This window comes from Melanerpes formicivorus, unplaced genomic scaffold (genome assembly GCF_026170545.1).
Source record: "Melanerpes formicivorus ecotype bairdi unplaced genomic scaffold, bMelFor1.0.p_v2 SCAF_17, whole genome shotgun sequence".
Classification (NCBI taxonomy): Eukaryota; Metazoa; Chordata; class Aves; order Piciformes; family Picidae; genus Melanerpes; species Melanerpes formicivorus.
In genome coordinates, this window is record NW_027142369.1 from 8,887,733 (window position 1) to 8,900,157 (window position 12,425).

Consider the following 12,425-nt stretch of genomic DNA (forward strand, 5'->3'; position numbering starts at 1 on the left):
CATTTTGTGAGGAAATGTTAGAAGGTACAATGTCCTTATACTGCAAACTCACCAAAAATTTACCTTTTCAAAAGCAGCATGTCTAATTTTTAGATGTCAACTAATTCAAATCATCACAGTTCTCTGAAATATTCCTAAAAAGAAGAACAGATAATTTTCGTAAACAAACTTCAGCTTGGACATACAGAACTGAGATACCTAAAATCATCAGCCGCTCTAAAAATCTTGCTCTTAGGCATTGAGTAATTAAAGGGAAATGGCCTTTCCAAAAGTCAATGAAATATACACAGTGAATTCAAAGGACCTTGAATTACAAGGAGGAGGAGAATTTGATTTCTAGGAGTCAGATTCCCTTGTTTTGGTGTGTTCTGTAAGTGATAGAGCTAGAGAATGAAAGCACTGTCAATATGTGCTATAAAACCACATTTCCTTTAAGAGGATAATGTTCCACTAGACCTTTTGCCACAAATTACTCTATATAATTGGACCTAAGATCACAAAGAGTGCACATTTACAAGATAAATTCAAAATTAATGAACAAATAATATAGTAATTACCAAATCCTTATTATTTGAAGAATATACACACTATGGGGTCTATTTCTTCCTCTATGAGCATGTGTAACCCCCATTAATTTTAATGGGAGTTAAGCGTGCACATCAAGGGAAGAATTAACTCGTGATTTTAAAACTGACTACTAAGATTAAGACCTGCACTTTTGGCTTTGAGTTGAAAATGTGGCATATCTTTTGATATTTATCTCCTTTTAATTGTGTATTTGTAGCTGAAGCAATTTGCAAATCATTGTTATCCCTATCTGTACAAGGCAAAGATAAATTACATTATATACCCTACTTCTTCGACTCCTTGATGTTCTCTTTTGATTAAACTGAACTGTACCAACAGTATCAGAATTAATAATCTATGTTGATTAGTTTGGCAGTGCTAAGGCCGTTTGGTATCTGATGGCAATGAAAATTATTTAAGCAAGGTATGTCATTTGTTTATTTTTTTCACTAATATGAGAAATGTACAATTAATAATACTGAGTCATGGTTATTGTCAGATAATGTGAAACCTGTAGTTTAGGTATGGACAATGAGGGGGAAAAAATCTAGTTTAATAAGGCTTCTGAGGCAATTCATGAACTATGAAATTAAGCCTGTGTAAAATGTATTTTTCTCCTGGAAAAGAGATGGAAGATTTTGGTCCCAAATCAATTAGATAGTGTCAGTTGTTGTTTCTGTATCTCAACTCAGGGTAAGGATATTTCCATGAGCTCTTATGGAATTGTCCATTAATGCATATTAGTGAAAGGGCTTCTGTAGTTATACATAGCCTTTTTGATATTGATTTAAGTGTAACTCCTCCTCTTAGAGCTTTGGAAGTCTTTTCAAAGTGCAAACATATATATATTAGATTTATATGAGAAAGAACTTTTCTGTTATGCTAAAAACCAGTAAAACTGAGATTTTGCTTTTTCTAATGAATTATCCATTTTATTTTTTACACTGGAACATAGCATTGTGTTAGTGGCAAAGAGCTCAGAAACATGGCTACCAAGGCGATCAGCGTTATCTAAATGTCAGAGCTGACTGAATAGGAAATAAATTACAAAATAAGTGGTAAAATTTAAATTAAATGTTCTGGGTTTTTTTTTTTACCTATCATGTTGGAAGTTTTTCTTGCCATAATTATAAAAGTCACCCAATTTGCAGCCTGCAGTATGTATCTTTCATAATCAATCTGTTGCTCCTTACACTATTTCCAACTAGAATACTTTTCTATTTGTTTGGCTGCATGAAATTACAGCTGAAGGAATTCACTCACAAAAATATTTATTCAGAGCTATAGACATTTAATAGCCCTTTAAAATTTCCCTTTACTTTGTTTACAATTTAATTCTCTTTATTTGGTTTACACTTAATTATAAATGTTTCAAACTTTTGCAACTTCAAACTGCCATTTGCCCTGCCTCAGTCATTCATGGATCACAGTTTAGGAGCCAGGTAAGGGGCAGGAAGCCCTATGTTTCAGTCAGGAAACCTTCAGAACCTGAAATGGGGTGCTCAGTATCAGTAGTCAGTTATTGCAATGCTAAGTGAGTGCCTTGTTGTCCTATGGTTATAGCGATTATATTTGAGGTAAGTTAGTTTCATTAGTCTGAGGATGAGAACTTAGAAACTGATCAAAATGAGAATACTCTGAGAAACATAACAAGAAACTTTCAAGTGGAAGGTAACATGAAAAGGGATTCGGCAAAAAGTCCTTTGAGTATTTTCATGAGAAAAAAAAATCATTATGTTCTATCAAAATGAAGGTTATATGCAACAAATAACAAAAACCAACCAAAAATAAATAACAGCATAGCCAGAGTAACCAATGTATATGCATAATCTAGAAAAAGGCAGTTCAGCGTGTTATGGTAATCAGAGTAGTGATGCATGATTGTACACTCAGTCAAGATGAAACTGTGGAAGGGAAACATATTAAATCTTCACAGAATCACAGAATGTCAGAGGTTGGAAGGGACCTCCAGTGATCATTGAGTCCAATCCCCCTGCCAAAAGCAGGATCACCTAGGGCAGTCTGCGCAGGAATGTATCCAGACATGTTTAGAGTGTGTCCAGAAAAGGAGACTCCACAAGCTGTCTGGGCAGCCTGTCCCAGTGCTCTGTCGCCTCCTCCACTTGACACCCACCTCTCAGATATTTATAGACATTGATCAGATACCCTCTCAGTCTTCTCAAGACTAAACAGCCCTAGGCCTCTCAGTCTCTTTTCATAGGGGAGATGCTCAAATTCCCTAATCATCCTCATGGCTCCCCGTTGGACTCTCTCCAGCAGATCCCAGTCTGGGGAGCTCAAAACTAGACACAGTATTCCAGGTGTGGCCTCAGCAGGGCAGAGTAGAGGGGGAGAAGAGCCTCCCTAGACCTGCTGGACACACTTTTCTTGATGCACCCTAGGATACCATTGACCTTCTTGGCTGCAAGGGCACTTTGTTGTCCCATGGAGAACTTGCTGTCCATGACCTAAATTCTGCCTGCTGCAACTCATGGAGCTGAAGAGGCTGCTTGGAGAAGGACTTGGACTTGGACTAGGGGTCTCCCCCTCCCCATCTCCAGTGGAGGACAGCGCAGCCAACAAGGATGACATCTCCAATAAGCCAAAGCAGCAGCACCCTTCCTCCACAGACCCAAACCGTCTCGGGGGGAGAGGTAAGGGGAGTGGTAATATAATTCCATTCCTCTTCTCTCTCCCTTTTCTCTCTCTCTCCCAATTTTTTCCCTCTCTCTCTCCCTTTTTCTGTTACATCCACTTTTTCTGTTAATAAGTAGTCTCCCATTTGATATTTTGCCCTCTAATTTCATAACATGGGAATATTCAAAAGAACTGAGTCTCTTTCCCTCTCTGGACCGAGACAGCCTTCACCCAGCTCTCCAGCCTGAACAAATCTGAGATGACAGCACATCCTAATGGATGATAAAGATATTGAACAAAACTGGGCCCAATACTGATCCCTGGGGAATGTCACTGGCTACAGGCCTCCAAGTTGATTCTGTGCCACTGATCACAACCTTCTGAACTCTGTTGTGGAGCCAGTTTTCAATCCACCTCACAGACCAATTGTCTATGCCACATTTGCTGAGCTTTTCTACAAGAATGTTATGAAAGACAGTATCAAAAGCCTTAATGAAGTCAAGGTATATGACATCCACTGCTCTTTCTTCATCTATCTATTTGGTCATGGTTTGCTAGAAGTTGTCAGGTTAGTTAGCAAGGTTTCCCCTTGGCAAATACATGTTGGCTACTCCTAATGACCTCCAGAATGAGCTGCTCCATCATCTTTCCAGGGGTGGAGGTGAGGCTGACTGGTCTGTAGTTGCCTGGGTCTTTCTTCTTGCCTTTTTTGAAGGCACCTCTCCTGTTTCCCCTGGCTTTTCAAAAATAATGGAGAGAGGCTTAGCAACAGTATCAGCCAGCTCTCCCAGCACTGGGGCCTGTGGATTTGTGCTCAAGCTAGAAGGTATATACTTCAGAAGAGCACTCATTTTTTCCCTTCCCCCTTAGATGGTATGTGATTGAAGAAATTCTTATTGGATAAAAAAAAAAAAAATATGTTTTATAGAGAAAACAACCCCTTACTAGGCTCTGAATCTTAGAAAACAAGCAGTCAAAAACCAGGCTCTATTTCTGGGAAATTGTTATTTTTGTTTTCCTTTTTGTATGATATTAATAGGTAGAATTTCAATCTTCTTTAGGTATGGTTGGATTTTTATTTACTTGTGAAAAATAGGACTCTTTACAACTAAGTCATTTAGGAATTACCAATACCTTCTTGGCTTCTTTGCATCTGCATGTGCTGTACCTTTGCTGCTTGCTCAGAGCCACTACTGTGGCACTAGGAAGTAAAACCTGGAGGAATCCATTAGCCACTGTCTATAGAGGCATTCAGTAATGTTTCATTCAAATATTTCTTCTCAGATAAATGAAATATGGCCAATGGTACTGTGAGGCTGCTCTCCGTCATCTTTTAAAGACTGTGACAATATGGGGAGGTCACTGATGACTGGAAAATGGTAAATGCTGAAAAAAGTGAGAGGAAGAATCTAGGGAAGTACAGGCTGATCAGCTTCACTTCAGTCCTAGATAAGACTATGAAGCACATCCTCATGGAAAACATGTTTAGCTACATGGAAAACAAGAAGTGTTTGTAGCAGCCAGTGTGGGTTAATAGCAGAGGCAAATTATGTCTAAGGAGATGGACTAATGAAGTGCCCAGTGGCTTTCAAATTCATAGTTTCATAGTTTCATAGTTTCATTCAGGGTTGGAAGGGACCACAAGGATCATCTAGTTCCAACCCCCCTGCCATGGGCAGGGACACCCCACACTAGATCAGGCTGGACAGAGCCTCATCCAGCCTGGTCTTAAACACCCCCAGGGACGGGGCCTCGACCACCTCCCTGGACAACACATTCCAGGGTTTCACCACTCTCATGGTGAAGAACCTCCTCCTCACATCCAGCCTGAATCTCCCCACCTCCAGCTTCATTCCATTCCCCCTAGTCCTATCACTACCTGATATCCTGAGAAGTCCTTCCCCAGCCTTCCTATAGGCCCCCTTCAGATACTGGAAGGCCACAATTAGGTCTCCTCGGAGCCTTCTCTTCTGCAGACTGTACAGCCCCAACTCCTTCAGTCTGTCCTCATAGGAGAGGTGCTCCAGCCCTCTGATCATCCTCGTGGCCCTTCTCTGGACACGTTCCAGCACCTCCACATCCCTCTTGTAATAGGGGCTCCAGAACTGGACACAGTACTCCAGGTGGGGTCTCACCAGGGCTGAGTAGAGGGGGAGGATCACCTCCCTCGACGTGCTAGCCACACTTCTCCTGATGCAGCCCAGGACCTGATTGGCTTTGCGGGCTGCAAGTGCACACTGAGAGCTCATGTTGAGCTTTTTGTCCACCAGCACCCCCAAGTCTCTCTCCTCAGGGCTACCCTCCAGCCAGTCACTGCCCAGCCTGTATTTGTGCCTGGGATTGCCTCGACCCAGATGCAGGACCCTGCACTTGCTCGTATTGAACTTCATGAGGTTGGCCTGTGCCCACCGCTCCAGCCTGTCAAGGTCCCTCTGGATGGCCTCCCTTCCCTCCAGCGTGTCTGCTGCACCACACAGCTTGGTGTCATCAGCAAACTTGCTGAGGGTGCACTCAATGCCACTGTCCATGTCCCCCACAAAGATGTTGAATAAGACAGGTCCCAGGACTGATCCCTGAGGGACTCCACTTGTCACTGGCCTCCACTGGGACATGGAGCCATTGACAGCCACTCTTTGGGTGCGGCCATCAAGCCAGTTCCTTATCCATCTAGTGGTCCACCCATCAAACCCATGTGTCACCAGTTTGGAGACCAGGATGTGGTGTGGGACAGTGTCAAAGGCTTTGCTCAGGTCCAGGTAAATTGTCTTTGGAAAAGTTTAAAACATTATCCCCCATGGCATCTTTGTATCCAGATATGGGACACCTAAACAGGGCAGATGGAAGAAAAGCTGGGTGGATGATGAGCCTTAAAGGATCAGCAGTTTGCATTTTAATTGATAGCTGTTTATTCTGCAGTCAGCTCCAGGGACGATGAAGAGCTTGGATAGTGGGCCGAAGCTCACTTCCATCATGGTCATGATGATGCAAAATTGAGGGGCTGTTTGATACAATTAATGATCTGAATGCCATTCGGGGGGGATCTTAAACTAGAGAGAGCTGGCAGAAATACTGTGAAATTTAATAAAGTCCTATGCTTCATTGACAACAGCTCCAGGCTGAAGTGCAGATTGACTGAATAGGAAACAGATCTTCTGAAATGGACTTGCATATCTCGGTGACTGATAAGCTGAACATGAGTCAGCTGTATGCCCTCACAGCAAAGAAGACTAACCACAGACTGAGTATAAAAAAAAAAAACAAAAAAAAAACAAAAAAGCCAGCAAGATCACAAAAGTAATTTTCCCCCTCTACGCAGTACTTGTTAGGCTATATCTGGGACAAAGTCCATCTTTTGGGGTACAAGAGAGAGTCTAACAGGGTGAAAAGAGACCTGTGGAGGGTCACTCAGCTGATTAAGGGGATGGAGCTGAAAATGAATGAAAAGAGCTTTGTTTGTTTAACCTGGAGAAGAAAAGGCTAAAGAGGGAATCCAACAAGAGCACACTTGCAACTCAGGTGCAGCTAGAGGGAGGTTACAGAGAAGACAAGGTCAGTCTTTTCTCAGAGGGTTACAGCAGAAAGGATGAGAGACAAATCAATAAGAGGTCACAACTTACAGCAAGGGAAAATTCAATTGAATGTGAAGAAAAAAGTTTTCACAAGGAAAGTGTTTAAGCACTGGAACAGTGTCTGAGAGGCTGTGGGTTTTCCATCCTTCAGGATTTTCAATCCTTGGAGATTTTCACTTGCCTGAAAAAGGTCCTGAATAGCCCAGTCTAACCTAGAAGTTAGCCCTCATTAGTGCTGATGGCTGAACAACTTTGAAATGTCATTTCCAATCTAAATGAGGCTATGATTCTATAATTTAACAAGAAATAAATTTTCTTAATTATTTTATTTTATTAAAATGAGAAGACAAAAGTGTTTAAATGTACAACTCAAGAATTACAGCTCCTAGAACCAAGATTCATGTCACTTTTCTATTTGTATTCTCAAGGGATTTAGGAAGGAAAAGAGGAAAAAATATTCCTGACACATACTTACAGCTATCTATATAGCTATGAACTTATTAAATAATCTAGAGTTTCCTCAAAATTTTCAAGATGAAGCACAATTTTAAAAATACATTCACAAAAAAAAAACAACCTGTGAATTAATGTCCAGCTTTGTGCACTGGTGAAGCTATGGATATAAAGTGCATTAAGGCTATTGGTGAAAGGATTACACATGAAATATATGACCTTTAGAACGCAAAGTATTCTAAATAAAAGCCTAGAAAGACCTGTGCAACAATACTTTTTTTTTTTTTTTGACTTATGCATAATTGCTTATGTGAAACTCATTATCATTAATATTACTTCCAGTAGAGATAAGAGTATTATTAAAGATATTTTTTTTTCACATGAGTGTGGTTGCTGTTTAATAAGAACAGCTGTAAAATCCTACTGATTGTGAAAAGAAAATTGTGTGCTGTGTTGGAAAGCAGAAGTGATTCCTTGCTCCAGTTATTATTGGCTTATGATTCAAATGACTGTTTGTTGAGAGCAGTATCCTGTGCCTGGTATTTTTATTTGGAGATCTGGATGAATTAATACTCAAATAGAATGATTGCTTCCAAAAAAATCTTGGTGTCTGTTGTAACACTTGGACTGCCTCTGAGTTTGCAAGCGTGCATTTCATGTGTCATGGTGGAAAAAAAAAAGCCTCAAAAGCCACCTGAATTTCCAAACTGAGTTCCTCCTGGGCTTCAGATAATAACTTGAGTTTCCTAACAAAACCCATCAAGACTTCGAAACATAAAATCTCGGAATTTTCCCATCCATGACATGATTTAGTGCGCTGTAATAATTTGGTTCTTTGCCATTGTCTTCATTAGGCTCACTATCATGACCCAAAAGGTTTCTACTATTATCAAGAGAAAAATATGTTTAGGAAACCCTCTACTTTTTTTCAACTGTAGTGTGATTTTTTTTACAACACCAACTCTTACTCTTTTCCCAAGCAGTATTTTTCAGTTGGTCTGACACAGCAGGTCTGCCATAACAAGGCTACACTACACAAATATAATAGAAAGGCTTTATAAGGAGGCTTTATAAAAACATCTCTCATTTTTCTGAGCTATGCAGTTCTTTATTAATAACACTGTTAAAGTTTGTATTGTGCTCCCATTGGAAATGGAAGCTTCATTCTCATTAAACCAATAAAGGTTGATTACATACATATGAAATCTATAGATGAGGGGCAGGATTCTTGGATCCTTTACAAAGGAGTGTCATGTTTCTTCTCCCACAGTGAGGTTTATAAGAATGTGTGTGTAAAGCCACAGAACTCCATATAGTCTCTTTCAGTAAAGATCATACAAACAGAACAGTTCTCTTTAAAGTACAACTGTAGGATTAATGTTACGAGGGGGAAAAACAATAATTTCTTTCTAACTAGTGCCAACTGAAGGCTGATGACGGAAATCAGTGACTTTGATCAAGGGACAAAACATAGTAGATATTTGCATTTAATACTAGTAATACACCATTAAATTACATTAGTCCAAGCAGTTTGGAACTGAAGTTTACAAGGAAAGGTAAGGTGTGAGGTCTGTTACTGGAAGGCCAAATATTCTAATGGACTGGTTAAATATCAAAACCAAAAGTCAGATTTTCAAAAGCAAATACTCTTCTGAATTTGGTAGAAAACCCAGGAAATATGGTTCATGGTAACATAGCCATAAGAAACAATATTATTTTGTTTTGGAACATGTGGTTCATTTGAAATAAAAAATCTTTCTAGAAAGAAAGCAAACATACAAGCATATGGAGTTACATTAAAAAAAAATAATAATAAACCCCCCCATTCAGTTCCAGAATTTGTGTTTTCTAAGTAGATATACTTGCAAATACATTGATATTACTGTAATATCTCAGGTTGTCTCTGTGCTATAACATTCTAGCATATATTCCCATTATCTTCATCCAATACCCCTTTGAAAATTCCTTTTAAAATTCACAGCTAATTGGTGAACCCTCTGAAACAAGCATGCAACACCACAGAGAAGGTTTAAGACATGAATCTGAACAAAATAGACCTTCAGTATGCTAGGAGAAGTATTGGCGTAGACAATGTGTAATCACCAGAGCTATTAAATGAATCAGATTCTAGAGGTTAAAGGAAAACACCTGACATTGTAAAATGTGTGATTAAATATTTTTCACATAGTCATGTATTTCAGAAATATAGTCAGGTTGATTGTTACATTATCTTAATTGAAAGTAAAAGATGAAATATATATAACGGTATGGTAGATTGCAATAGGGCCAGGTAATCTTTATTGAATGTAATAGTGTTCTTCTTTCCTCCCATTAACTGCATGGGAAGGAGCAGCTTGTCTTTAAGTAGTCCAATCATGGAAAAGATGGTAAACTACATGCGGGAAGAGGAGAAAATCTCTTTTGCCCTTGAAGTTATAGCCTTGTGATGCTCTCCATAGGTTAGAGCAAATTTAGTGACAATTGTTCAGATGTTCCAATTTATATAAATAGCCACAGCTCTTCCCTCTAAGCTCCAAGATACTTAGACTTTCTTACAGGGACTGTTCAGATTTTCCTCCTTTCTGAAATTTAGGAATATGTCTCAGGTACCAAGACTGTGGAAAGACAAAGATGATTTCCATACTTTTAATGCTGTAGAGGGACAGTTCTTAGGAATTTTTTACTCTATATAATTGTAATCTGCACATACTACCCACCACCTCCAAAGCTTAAAATTATATAAATATTCTAGGTTACTGGGTATTATATAAATAAGTAGAACTATGGTGTGGATCCCAGTTCTCATATGTCTAGATGTTCAGATGAACTGTGGCCTTGCAAATACTGGTACTCAGCAGTTTTTTTACCAATCTGGAAGCTTGCTGTGAATTAATAAGTCTGTTCTGTTCCTGGGGAAGGAAAATCATCGCATATGACTTACAGAACCTTGTTTGAAAAATAAACCCTGAGAAACTTTTATCTGTGATTTCTAGAAATGTGGTAATACTGGGTTGGATCTAGTCAGACTCAGTTATTTATAGCAAATGTCCTTTCCTTGCAAAACTTTTTTCCACACTGATTTTAAAGGATCTTTACCCTTCTTGAAAAGATACAGTTTTGAAGCACAGGCCATCAAAGCAAAAAGTTCAAACACCACCACAAAATATGTTTGATGATAAAATATAAAATATTCAGTAATAAAGGCACAGAAAATTATTATATAACATGACAGGTTAAACACGACCCACTTAAACAAATAGCTGGGGACAAAAAAGAGAACCTGTAAAATCAGTGTATTTATTCCCAGTAAACACGACAATAATGACATATTTTTAAACTGATCTTGCAATCAACTCATATCTACTTCATCACAGTCATCTAATACCAATTGAAATGAATCTCATCTGAGAGGTGCAAGGTCTCTTCTAGGTGACAGTTCCATTGCATGGTGGAATGTATGCTTAATACAGCTGAAATCAGGGACAAGTTCTTTCTGACCTTGATTTCAATGGGAACAGGAATTTGTTGTCTCTCTAAAAAGAGAAAGATCAGACTTTGAAAGATGAAGCAATCTGTTGAGATCTTGGTTTTCAGGATCCCTTTTAGACAAGATAGAAGACTAGATTAGACTATCTGGACAATAATTCCAAGTTATTTTTTCACAGGAAAATGAATGAGGAAAAGAGATAAACAATGAGGGAGAAGAGGGAATTATGACTTAATTGTATATTTAAAATGTGATTAAAATTCATTAAAATATGACCAAATGATTCCATATATGTAAATACAATGCATCTAGCAAACTGTATGTATTTGCCCTATGTCCAGAGGACCTTCTCATTCAATACTGTGTGTAAGCTTCTGCTTAAGTGATTTTCTTAAAATAAATAGTCTTAAGTTCTTATTTAAGTGCTTTCTTGAAAGAGGGCCAACATATAATTCCATAATGTTTCCTCTCAGACACTCTGCCTTTTCTTACTGCAGTCACTTATTCCATCGTGACCTCTTCCAGGTAGAGACCATTGCTCTACATTTACTGCTAGAGTACAATCTTGCCAGCTTTATGGGTTTTTCTGGGTTTTCTGGTGTCTCTTCATTGAGTTGCTAATACCAGTAGTACAAATAACAGTTAATAAATCAATCTGTTTCTTCCAGGAATTTTGCTAGGAGGCATTAACCCCTTCTCACCATCTCCCAGGCCACACCCCTGCACTCTTTACAATGAGAGCAGCATATTTTTTATTTCTTCAAGTGGCATTTGCAATCTGTCCTGACATAATTTACACATTTACACATTTTACAGAGCAAAGCACAGTCATGCAATTTAATTCCAAAAAACATAAGCATAGGAGACTCGGCACACTCGATTAGCAAAGCATATGATCGAGTTTTGCCAGTATGATATCAAAGGCACACGTTTGATTTGAATTTGTGTCAAAATGTACCTGCTGCTCTTAATTTCAAAACAGACATGTGCTGATGTGTTAGCCCATATTCACGCACAGGGGGTTTTATATGCTGTAGACTGCACGTGTAGACCAGTGTCCTTTATGAATGCACTTTCCTTCCCTTTCTTTTCTCTTATCTCCAGGCAGCTGGTCTCCACATCCTTAGGGAGAGGGAAGGCCTGTCACTGCCTGAGAGACAGAGAAGGTGAAAGCATGAAATCACTATTGAACCTAATGAAATAAAGTTCTGACCCAGATAAAGTCATCTGGGTTCTTCCACTGATCATTGCCCTATTGAGTTGCCATTCCAGTTCTATTATTTCTTCTAAATAGCGATTTAATGCTCATGAATGGAAGGTGAATGCTTGAAAATGAAAGGTGATCACTGCAGTAAAGGACAAATCAATACAAGATCAAAGTGCTCTACTTACCCACAAGGCAAACTAAAGTGAGAGGAAATTTCCTCAAGACCCTCTGAAAGAGTTACACAAATAGAAATGATCATTAAATTCCCATAATATTACACTTGGACTTTAATTAAAAAAAAATATAAAAAATCAGTGATTAACCAATTACTAGAAAAGGAATTGGCAACCTCCTGGACTGCTGACATTTTGTTGATCATTTTGTTGCAGGTTGATTTAAAGAAAAATAATTTGATTGAATTTTGTGAATTTTTAATTAATAAAGATTGATAGCTGCAAAAAAAATATCCCAAAACAACCACACCATAGAAGGAGTAGAAAAAAAT